The sequence below is a fragment of the Uloborus diversus genome, chromosome 5 (assembly GCF_026930045.1).
Source record: "Uloborus diversus isolate 005 chromosome 5, Udiv.v.3.1, whole genome shotgun sequence".
NCBI lineage: Eukaryota > Metazoa > Arthropoda > Arachnida > Araneae > Uloboridae > Uloborus > Uloborus diversus.
In genome coordinates, this window is record NC_072735.1 from 115,901,653 (window position 1) to 115,915,087 (window position 13,435).

A 13,435-nucleotide genomic window follows, 5' to 3' on the forward strand; every position below is an offset into this window, starting at 1 on the left:
TTTTTTTTTTAATATTATCTAAACAAATATTGGAAATATAAGCTAAAGATAAAAACTGCCTGACATAACCTCGAATTTTCCAGTAAAGATGTAGTGGTTTTATTGATTTTCCGCAGGTGCGAAGTTATTGATGAAAAATTGGAGAATCAAGTTTTTATCTTTGTGAGTACTGAAAAAGAAAACTGTGGCGTTATACCGGAACGAGATGAATAGAAAATGACTGAAAATTATATTCCTCGGGGAAAAAAGCTGTCTTTCGTGACAATCATTTTTGAAGTACTTAATCGTTATAAAAATATTATGCTTCAAGAAATTTTGATACTCGTATTAAAATAATGTTGCTTTTGCTTATGAAAAGAAAAACCTACTTATTCACAGGTGTAATAATGTCACTGTGCTGTTTTATATTACTAGTGAATGTGTTTTTTTTTTTTTGATATACGGGTCATTCTTCAAAAAGTGTAACTTTCCTGTCACACGCCTCTTACAGTAAAAACTTTAAGGAACAATTCATTTAACAATGATTTTTAACTTCATCGAAAATATATCTATATTTAAATCTGCCAACAATTAAAAAAAAAAGTATATTTTTGGTTCACAACATCTGAATTCTCACCTCCGTGGATGTTACACACTTTGTGTGACTGTTTATGTTGCTCAATAACTTGTTTAATTAAAAGTATATACTTATTTATTTATTATTCCTTTCCCAAGTGTTTCAAATACTAATTGTTTAAGTATATTTGATTTTTTAATATTGTGTTTTAGTTCGTTTTAGTAGGACAAGAAGTCATGTCACACAATAAATTCTCACTAATTAAGCAGTACTTTAATTAACATAGCTAATATTGGATTCCCACTAATCAATTAAATAGCCAATTGTTTGCACAATTAACAAAATTGCTCCTTTAATATTAAATTGGCCTCGATTTTTAAATGTTAAAAGTTTTTTTTTTTTTTTTTTATTTCTATGAACAAGTCATATTTTATTTTTTTTTAGTTATGAGTAAAATATATGGATCTCAGCTGGGACATTGTTTATGGTTACTTCTAGTAGGCAACCCTTTCATGTAAGAACGAAAAAAAAGAAAACAAAAGGTTTCGAAATTGAAAAATATTTGGGTTCAAAAGTTACGTTTTCTGGACCCATACAGGATTAGCATAAAAGAATATCCCGGTTTTAAAAATTTATATTTCTTAAACTATTAACCTTACCACTATAAAATATACAAAAAAGTAGAAATTAACTGTCCAAGTTTTTTTGAGCTTTAGTAATTTCTTAAACGTGCACGTTCCGCACTAGCGCAGCCAGAAATTCCTTCCGGAAGGGGTTTTTCTGGTCAACAGTCCTTACCCGTGAATTAACTACTGTATTAGGATTGGCAGCAATGTTAAATCCAAAACATCGGAAGGGGGAGGGGGTTGCCCCAAGCCCCCACCTCACTTTGCTGCGCCACTGACATTCCACAAGGCTGGATTGGCCGTGCAGATGATGATAATTAACCTTTTATTCGTTGGCCAGCCGGATCCTCAAACCTAACCCCCCATGGGATTCTTTTAATGAGGTTTCGTCGAACACAGTGTTTATGCACCACCATTGCATACAACATTGCAATAACTGAAAGATCGCATATGTTTAGCAATACGAAAAACTGACTGTGAAAAACACTCTAAAATGTATGTTATAAATGTTTGCACATTACGAAAGGCGAACACATCAAACATTTATAAGTGAAAAAAAACTTTCGCTGTTCATTACTGTTTTTATGCATTATTTATTGTGCTAATTGTTATAATTTATGAAATATACATTTTTAAAACCGGGATATTCTTTTATACTAATCCTGTATTTATGTATTTGTTTTTTTTATGGATACATTTGCACTTACTACCCCTGAAATGCAGTTTATCCAACAACTTAGCCTGCAATCCAGTTAATAAGTTTTAAGTTAGTGTTGTGATTTTATGAATTAATAATATGTACGAAAATCTGAATGTATTCAGGAACTAACAAGAAGTTTGAAACATTTTTGCAATTTATAACTGGCTATATTGATTTGGTAAGGAGTAACGAGGCAAAAAGCACCAGGTGACAGGAAAAATATCGACTCAAGACAAATTATTTCTGAGTGATTCTTTGAAACTTTCATTTTCAGAGACAACTTGTTAGAGATGTGTTAGTTGCCCGGTGACCAGGCGCGCAGACGTTGCTGGGCCCTGTTAATAAACATTTACATATTTTTAGAAGCAACGAATTCAGGGCCAATCATCAAGATTTGAGAAACGAAGAGCCATATGTTTATGATTATCAAGTAGAGATTAACTGCTATGGGTCCATATTTAAAAAAAAAAAAAACTAAATTTATATTTGAAGCTTTTGGCTGAAATTTTTATAAATACAATGCACACTTTATCTTGGTGAAGTTTTATTTCCTGTACAGCTTTCGTACGCTGTAAGTTTAATTGTCTTTTAGAAAATAATGCTTTTCAGACATTAATGCGAGATTAGGAAATTAATAAGAGGCACTGAGAAGTAGGATGATGTACGTGCTAAAATTAAAAATTATAGATAACCAGTTCAAATAGTAAGAAAAATTCTTTTCCGTTTTGGGAAAAAGGATAGAACTAGTAGGCCCTGTAGGAGCTATCATACAGCACGATTTAGAAATAATTTTCATTGAAAGTCTTTCTAGAATCTGAACTTCAAATGCATTTTACTCGAAATTTAAAAATGTTCAGTTAGGATCTTGTATTTTTTTCTGCATCATACACTCAATGGTTTTAAAAAAGGGGGACTGCGCTAGCCTAACATACTGAAATCTTTTATTTTCTAAAAAATGTCTTCTTCTTAGTCAACATCCTTCTTGTCTGTTGAGCCATTTGGTGACGAGCTAACCCTTAAAAGATGAACCTAAATGAAGAGGTTGTCGAAGAATTTTTCCCTATGGTCCAGGGTAAAGCAATGTAAAAAAGAAGAAGCCTTTTACAAATAATAAAGATTACACTAGGGGTACAACGAGTAAGCGATCTGTATTACTCCCATAAAAAATTGCATGCTAATCTGAAAAATAAAATCCCAAGAAATTGTCGTGTTGTTAGTTAAAAATCAAATAAGAAATTTAGATGAACTGTAAAACCGATTGCATATATTATTTCAACTAATATTGGTTCTGCCTTTATAATCGCTTAACATTAAATTTTTCAATTGTTTAGTTAGTTTACCAATTGGCAATAACATATAAAAAGAATATCTTAGAATATCCATGACAGATGCCTTCCGTGCCTAGTTCTTGGAAATTAACTTCAGAAGTTTTTTAATTAAATAAACTTACGATTTTTTAAGAGTTTTTTTTTTTTTTTTTTAAAGCCAAGATATGTAAAAATAAAGAAAATTACGTTTTCTTAAAAAAATACTCAAAAACTTACTGACTTTCAGTAATGAACTTAAAAAAACTACTAAACGTTCCTCAAAAATTTTTACGCATATGTAGAAATACATATTTTTTCCTCTATAATTAAAAAAAAAATTACACCTTGAATAATTACTCCAAATGCGTAGAATACAAAAATTTTAGAGCTAATGGATCTTTACTTTACTGCTTTTACAAAATACACAATCAAAGTAATAACTTCGGGTTATGTATTAATGTCTCTTGAAGTCAAACGACGAATGAACTTTTTACGCTGAGTCTTTTTTTTTTTTTTTGCTATTATCTCTTTGATTACTCGAATCTTTAATTTGGCAACACCTCGAAGAAATCAAACTCAAAATAAGAGCGAAGAAAAAGAAAACGATTGAAAAACAACCGAAGAAAATTCAGTTTTATCGCGTTTCACCCAGTAAAAAATGCGAAATCGGTAAAATGTGTTAAAAATATTTGCATAAGAAGATGCCGATAAAAAGAAAAGGTTAAGATTGATTATTTCCGCATTGGATGTCGAAACTCTCGTGCCCTGGATGCGAGGATTGATTACTTCCGATGACAAATTACAAAATAGCGCTTCTTTTAATGCATTCTAGATGCTATCTACCTCTGATGGATGTATCTACGCAGAGCAATATTTTATCGAAATTGAAGCAGAATTCCGATAGAGATAATTGATATTATCTCTATCGGAATTGAGAGGGACAGATACGTTGTTTTTTGTTTCTTTCGGTTTCAAACATTGAAAATATGAAACGAAACTGAAAGAAGTATTGAGTTTGTAAGTTTGACTGGAAAAAGTGCATGTATTTTGTTTCTTTTGGATTGAGATTAAAGTTTTAAAATAAATGTAGAAATGTGTGCCAATAGGATATTTTGTGTTGAAGAAGTTTTTAAATGTAAAAATTATTATTACATTTTAAATATATTTTTTGAATACATTTTACAAATATTTACTGAACCAAATTTGAAGTATTATGATTATATCATTATGATAAATCACTATTATAGTTACTCTTAAATCACGCCGTGAACTTTTGTGTCTTCTTTTTTTTCTACAAGGTTCTACATAATTTAATTGACTGCTCAGATTTCATAAATTCGATACAACTTGCTGTCCCAAGTATGACTCTTAGGAGTCATTCTTCTTTTAAAAATATTTTTACCAGACGGAACCATGTTAATAATTTTTGTCTTTTTAAATTTTAAAAGCTTTTTAGCATTCATTGTCATAATTTAGATATTTCCTAACTTGTCATTTTACAGTTTTAAGTCTTTATGTTTTAATATTTTCAACGTATAGTTTGTTTTAATTGATTTTTCTTATATTGTTGCCACTGTAACTGTATTCTTTCTGTAGTGTGCAATGCTTTTAATAAATAAATAAATAAATAAATAATATATTTTTTCCTAACAAGCTCTAGTTCTTTAAACAAAGATTAATAAAACAGGTTGCTTCGTCACTCTTACAAATAGCAGTTATTCACAATAAAGAAACTAAGCCAGAAAACCACGATTTTTATTCAAAACATTTCTTCAGAGCATATTTTTGGTACCGTAGCCAATATACTCTCACCCATCTTTGTAGTTAAAAAAAGTAAATAATGATCATATTAGCTTTCGATTGCTAAAATGTTTTCTTGCAGATTTTATTTTAGTTTACAGTTATGAGACGATAGTATTGTTGGAATTAATTGATCAATGTTTTTAAAATGGTATATTCACCTTTTTTAATACGTTTTAGGAAAAAATATTGTATTGAATTTTTTTTTTAAGCTGGTATACAAGTTTTGGATTAAAAATTACTACTCGTAAAATACTTTTATGAATCTTTAGTTATAAGCTATGAAAAATTCCTATTGTTGCAATTTTGTAAATTGAAATGACCCATATTATCAGCTGGTGTATAAGTTTTGGATCAAAAATTACTTCCTGTAAAATAATTTTATTTCATTTAATATACGAAACAACAAACGCTACGAAAAATCCCTATTGTTGCAAGCTTGTAAATTAAAATGATCAATATTTATCGGGCAAAAAAGTCCTTTTTTAAAAAATAAATGTTCAAAAAATAAATAAATAATAAATAAATAATAATAATTAAACATGAATAAATAAATAAGTAAAGATATATTATAAGTTGAAAAACTAGAGCATAAAAACTTTTCATTACTAACATTAAACATGTCAATAACGTATTAAGAAGCTTTGCATTTAAAATAAGCATATCATTTTATCACTTTTGCATATTGACTTAATGACTTTGCCTATTAATTATGTACAATTTATATTTATTGTTTTCATTTGTGTGTTTTTTTTTAAATATTTTGAACAGTACTTGACGTATACGGCTATATACTACGATCGGTCATTTGACCGACTGTGTTAGAAATAGGAATGTCTAAAGTGTTGGTATAATTAAGGTTAAATAAAAGCTTAATTTTTTTAAACCTGATGTTCTTTTAGATTTTTAAATGAAACTTAACAACCATGAAACTTAAAATTCAGACTGAAACAAATCAAACCTTCGGTTGAATTGAAAATGCTGTATACGCTTAACAGTACGGCATACATAAATTGAAAATGAAATGTTCAATGTTGTTTTAAAAATCTGCTCGTGCTTTTCAAAATATGTGGTTTTAAACAGTGCATTGTTTAAAGATGATTCCTACTTCTTGTGCTTTCTATGGTAACATATCTTTGGAAGTTTATCAGCGTTAGTTATATGTACGAATTGACTTTCACTTCAATAAATACACTATTTAAAAATGTCTTTGAAAAAACAGAAGAAAAGAGTTGAAATGGTCATTATTAGAAAATTAAGAACATCGGAAATGTCTCAGTTCTATGGGATTACGAAAAAATAAATAATGCATTGTATTTAAGGTACGAAATATGCTTTCTAAAGCTATCCGTAGAAGTACTATTAGATTCTTAATCGTGTTTGGAAGACATAATACAAAGTAAACTTTCAGAACTATAACAGAGTGCTTCAAACAATTATTTGATACCACAAGAACAATTTCCTAGGTAATACATCAATATTTTTTCATGTAACATGGCACATCTAGGAGAAACATTTTAAGGAAAAAATGCAGGAAAGTTTTTCTTTCCAAATATAAAGGTTATACTGGGTAATTCCCATCAATCAAGGCATGATAGTATCTGTGCTGTATCAAAAGAAGAAGTATCCAGCGATTTGTCATCTGACGCAATCAATTCTCTGTATCATGAACGTTGAAACCTCAACGCCTCACTTTGGTATAATCAATCTGAATTTGATTTTTACTTTCTTCTATATCTAATATATAGAAGAAAGTATTGGATTCGTGCAAATTTTCGAATTTCGAATTTTGACGGATTCGAACGTTTTGAGGTGTGCTGAGTCCATTTCGACCATTTTTGGAAAATGTCTGTCTGTCTGTGTGTATGTGTGTGTGTATGTATGTATGTGTGTGTGTATGTATGTGTGTCACGTCTGTGTGTGACCAGTTTTTTGTGGCCGCTCTACAACAAAAACTACCGCATGAAATCGAACGAAATTTAGTACACATATGTGCCCCTATGTGAACTTGTGCCCATTAGTTTTTGGCGCGAATTCCTCCAAGGGGGGTGGAGCAATGGGACGTTTTTCGAGTTACGCGTGCTTGCTATTCCTCAGGAAGTTACTGGCGGAATCAAACAAAATTTGGTCCATATGTTGGTATTAACAGGAACAGGTGCTGATTCAATTTTGGTGTCAATAACTCAAACGGGGGTTGAGCTGTAGAACGTTTTTTGTCGTCAATTGTGACTGCTGTATCTCAAGAAATAATGAACGGAATGAAAGAAAAATTTATCGGCAAGTAGCCCTTAGTGGGTATAAGAACTGATTTTAGTTTTGTGTCAACAGCTAAAAGGGGGGTAGCGCAATCACCCGTTCTTTTTTTCCATTTTGAGTGCCCTATCTCAAGAAGTAATGCTACGTTCTGGTTGAAATTTGGAATATATGTGAATCCATATGTAAACAGGCTTTGGTTCTATTTTAACGCCGATCGCTCCAAGAGGTGTTGATTTTTTTTTTTTTTTTTTTGCGAATAAAAATATTTTTATTAATGCAACAATAAGAAAGATAAATCGTAATAAATTGTCGTCTGCGTATTTCTCGTGATTTTAATTGTATGGAAATGATAGGAAATATCATCTCAATGATTTAAAATTTTTAACTGTTGCCATCTTATGTTTGTTAACAAATAAAATATTTGTAATTAATTCAAGCAAGGCTTTTAAAATAACTTTCAATTTTCGCTCTTTGCTTTGCTTTTGCAATAATTCAGACATTGGGATAGTCGTCAAGTTTTTGCATGTGTAATTTTGTTTTTGTTGGGAATATTGCTTCCTCGTCAAGCATGGGGAGGGATCAGAAAAAGGAAAAATATAGAAGAAAGTTTCGTGATGGCCACAACATACTAGTTATGCATTGTTCTGACACATTGTTGCAGATTGCTTGACACTATATTCTTTTAAAATATGTTAATGAATTAGCTAGCGTTATATATGTTTCGAAATTCTTACTTATGTAAGGATGTACTAAAAAGCAATCAGAAAGCAGAAAATGAAGATGTATGAGTTTTAAAATTTTTAACTTTTTGAGAACGATTATTTTTACTTTCTTCTATATCTAATATATAGAAGAAAGTATTGGATTCGTGCAAATTTTCGAATTTCGAATTTTGACGGATTCGAACGTTTTGAAATGTGCTGAGTCCATTTCGACTATTTTTGGAAAATGTCTGTCTGTCTGTGTGTGTGTATGTGTGTGTGTGTGTGTATGTGTGTGTGTATGTATGTGTGTGTGTCACGTCTGTGTGTGACCAGTTTTTTGTGGCCGCTCTACAGCAAAACCTACCGCATGAAATTGAACGAAATTTGATACACATATGTGCCCCTATGTGAACTTGTGCCCATTGGTTTTTGGTGCGAATTCCTCCAAGGGGGGTGGAGCAATGGGACGTTTTTTGAGTTACGCGTGCTTGCTATTCCTCAGGAAGTAACTGGCGGAATCAAACAAAATTTGGTCCATATGTTGCCCCTAACAGGAGCAGGTGCTGATTCAATTTTGGTGTCAATAACACAAACGGGGGTTGAGTTATAGAACGTTTTTTGTCGTCAATTGTGACTGCTGTATCTCAAGAAATAACGAACGGAATCAAACAAAAATTTTTTGACAAGTAGCCCTTAGTGGGTATAAGAGCTGATTTTATTTTGGTGTCAACAGCTAAAAAGGGGGTAGCGCAATCGCCCGTTCTTTTTTTCCATTGGGAGTGCCCTATCTCAAGAAGTAATGCTACGTTCTGGTTGAAATTTGGAATATATGTGAATCCATACGTAAACAGGCTTTGGTTCAATTTTGACTCCAATCGCTCCAAGAGGTGTTGATTTTTTTTTTTTTTTTCGCGAATAAAAATAGTTTTATGAATGCAACAATAAGAAAGATAAATCGTAATAGATTGTCGTCTGCGTATTTCTCGTGATTTTAATTGTATGGAAATGATTGGAAATATTATCTCAATGAATTAAAATTTTTAACTGTTGCCATCTTATGTTTGTTAATAAATAAAATATTTAATTAATTCAAGTAAGGCTTTTAAAGTAACTTTCAATTTTCGCTCTTTGCTTTGCTTTTACAATAATTCAGACATTGGGATGGTCGTCAAGTTTTTGCATGTGTCATTTTGTTTTTGTTAGGAATATTGCTTCCTCGTCAAGCATGGGGAGGGATCAGAAAAAGGAAAAATATAGAAGAAAGTTTCGTGATGGCCACGACATACTAGTTATTTGAAGTCGTCAGGAACACCGTATATGAAGAGAAATTTTTCAATATTTATTGAAGTACAATAACAGATGCAGATATAGTTTAAAAAGCTTTATATTTGGAAAATCATATGAAAATTAGTTGAACAATTGCTGATGATACTTCAAAAAAGATACAAAAAAAATATTGTTTTTCGAATGAATAGCACATTACGCAAGAGTTATGAGATAACTGTTGATGGAAAAGTTTAGAACCAAGATTTTCAACAACTGGTCCCCGGAAAAATTTAACTGGTGCTCGGGGATCTTTTTCAATTCGTATAAGAATTGTGTTTATTAAAAAATAATATTTTACACAATATTTTTTACGTAAATTCTGTCATTTCTTTTTAGAAGTGTCTGTGGTTTTTCTTAGAGTTTTGGAGTTTTTTTCACAGAGGATATATATAATAATTACAATAACTACATATCCTAATGTTGAAATATTACTCAAAGTAAATATTAATACCTTTTTTTTTGTCAAAAAGAAGCAAAAAAAAAAAAAAAAAAAAGCACTCTGCAGCATTATTTCAACATATTTTACCGGATCCTCGGATCAAAAAAAGTTGAGAAATTCTAGTTTAGATTTTTATGAATTTACTGATTATATATATCTATATATATTGAGAAGTACTCAAATAAAATGTAGGTAATCATCGATCAGTTAATTGGAAGATAGTATCACAGCTTTGTGACAGATGATAAAATGTTCGTTAAAGCGGAAGATGTAGCTCTTAAAATGAAGTATTAGTGCCTAAATAATGCGTAATTCATAAGTTAACTGCAAAATTAATGCGTTACGAAGAGCAGGGTTAAATAACTGATAGAATACTATCAATGTGTTATTTTAATTTATATTCGTTGGAATTTCCGAAACACAAAACTTGAGCACTTAAGTTTCAGTGAAATATTTGCCATTTGCGTGTTATTATAGTAATGAGCATGTTTTCTTTTTCTTTCATGACCGTATTGTAGCGTGCTCGAAGTGGCAGAAAAAGTAGTGGGGGAGGGGGAGGGTCTGCTATTCCAATGGCGACCAAGCTTAGTTCGCTCCTACCAGCCAGAAATACAGGAATTCGTAACTTGTTTTTGCATTTTGTTACAGGGTGTGTGGTTTCGGAATCACTCGAACGGCGATATGCTTTGCAATTTTTACCTTCTTGTAGAGAAGAATGTTGCACAAACATTTCAAATGTTCAACAGACCATAAAAGAAAGCTGCTTTTCAACAAATCAAGTTAATTTAGTTGAATAAGTCCTTCAAAAAAGGCTGGGCAGACGTCGCCGATGATTTCCTTTCTGAACATCCAACAACGGTCAGGTCTGACGACAACGTGATGCGTGTTCACGATATTTTAAAATTCGTCCGTCGTTTTTAGCACCCGACAAACTGACAAACTCCTGGAACTATGAACATTTCAACATTGGCGACACGTAGATAGTTACCGAAGATTTGTAAATGAGGAGGGTCTATGCGAAGCTCGTGTGAAAAGTGTTAACGGAGACCTAAACTGGTAGGAGCAAAGGCCACTGCGGTTTCTTAGGTAATTTCAAGTCCTGGACTGGCACACTGTGATCTTTCTTTTGTGTGCCTCCGTGTATATATATATATATATATATATATATATATATATATATATATATATATATATATATATATATATATATATATATATATATATATATATATATATATATATATATATATACAGGTAGTTATCAAAATAATGGAAACACCTGAGAATAAAAGTCACATCTTTTGAATGCGCTTTGTAAGTAATAAGGAATAAAATTAAAAATGTTTTTTTTCTCTCAAAATAGCGATGTATATAGTATCTAAAGTCATTAAAACATACACACCGAGCTGTAAGACAAATCGTCAAAGCAAAATAGTGGGCGGGAAGAGGATTGTAATGTCTAAAAAGCGAAAAACAACAGAAATATCATGGGCAGTAACTGCTACGTTTTCATAGACATAACAACACATATAGAATACATTTAACTACTTTAGCTAAGATTTTGCGCTGTTTTAATGTAGTATTGACATATATATATATATATATACACACAGTACTAAATTTTAAATCAACGTCACTTAATTAATTTTTAGCTTAAAATTCATTGGGACTGACTGAAAAAAGTTTGAGACCTTTAAAGGATCTACAGTGGAGAAAATTGCAACTTAAGAACTATTTTAAACGAAATAAACATTTTTGATTGTATTTGTTCGTCTTAATAACTGCTTATAATCAAGCGTGTTGCTACTTTGGCTCAACCCAGCGGTGTTGATTTTCACAATAGATACTGTTTCACCGGTGATATAGGGTTAAATGAAGCGTAAAAAATCACTATATGCGGAAGTTTTAAAATATTGGGGTCAAAACTGTTACTTTTAGTCACTGAAATTGATAGAATGGGGGGGGGGGAACTTGAAGCGAGAAAAAAAATCCCAACGTTCAATTTTTGATTAATATTTTTTTTCATGTCCGATTTTTCAAATAAGGTGTCTTTATGACGTCTCAAGTCATGAACTTTGTCGCGCTACTCCACTGGCACGTCGAATGCTTACGCTGTCTACCGCGTTTCCAGATTATGATAAATAATAAGCGAGTTAAATATTGCGCTCCACGCTTACTATGAACCATTTCGTTGCCAGTATTTGTGAGTAAAGAAGCAAATTAAATAATGAACTCTCTGAGCTAATGGCATCGGTAAATGGCATTTTATCACCAGTGATGTCATACGCAGAAGCGTAAAATATGAAATCGAATCTACGCACCAATTATTAAAAAGTATTAAATTTTGTCAAATTATTGAAAAAATGGTTTAATGCTATGTCTTTAAACATGCTCTTTTAGAAAAAAATAACTTTTAAAACTTCAGAAACAAGCCAATTACGCTATAAAAAAGTTCTGAGTAGCTAATACATTTTAAACAAAGTGCTTAGTAGAAAAATTTTAGTACGAAACGCATATGAAAATATTATCATTTTTTATTTTAATTTATATGGACTTTTTAAATTGTTATTATTGATCCTAACTTTTAATAATATGTAAATATTGTTTTTGACGAAATCCCTCGCACGGAAGCATTCTGTAACGATGGCGGCATATTTTACTAACCTCTTTCGTTTTTTACTTACGTCAATTTTTAACTCAGTATTGCGTTGAGTGAAATTAAGCAAGCATACATAATGAAGAAAACGAAGTGTCTAGACATAATTTTCAGGATACTTTTCAAGGGATTTCGATCTCATTAAAAATTATTTCTGATGAAATTACTCTCTTCAACATATTTCATACTTCTGAATATTTTTGTTTTAGCTCAAATATGTCAGAATATTGTCACATTGTCGTCATTGTTTCATTTAAGGACAATGGCAACTGAGAAAAATAAAAAGACTTTTCAATATTTTCCGTATTTAAGATAAATGTTACAAAACATGTGTTATTTAAGCTCTTTGAGGCACCGTGACTTCGCTCACTAACTTCATGACTTTGAACAACCTTTTTTTTTTGTATTAAACTGACGCTTTCACTTCAACAATTGACTGAAAAAAATATGATGACTTCAAACGAAAACAATGCGCCTCACAGAGTTTAAATACACTTTAATATTGCTATTTAATCCAGATTTTTTAGCTATTTGATAGTTTAAATGTTCCTTTGAATTGCTATTTAAACTACACATTTTAGTTCTTTGAGATAGGATTGCTTCAATTAAAACCAGCATTTGTTTTAAAAAAAAATCAATCAACTAATTCATAGATTTAAAAAAAAAAATGGTGGCCTCAAATGGCTAAAATGCCCTTTAATACTTGCTAGTTAAACCAGATGTTTTAGCTCTTTGAGGTTCGGTAGCTTTGTTTGAAGTTATATTTTTTTCAAATTGTTTTTTTAGTCAACTGTCATCGAGACTTTAACAACTGAAAAAAAAATGGTGACCTCAAGCAAATCATCGGGCCTCAAGAGTTAAAATGTCTGACATAAATATTAATATTTGAAATTATTTTGGACACCTTTCTCTTAATAGATTGTTCTGTATGTTCATTATTTGTGCATTTGCATATGTGCTCATCATGTCCTTTAAATTGTGCCTTTCAATTTTGCTGAAAGATTGTCATCAATTGGTCGAAACTCAATTCATCATTTTTTGTCTTTAAATATTATTACTTATTTC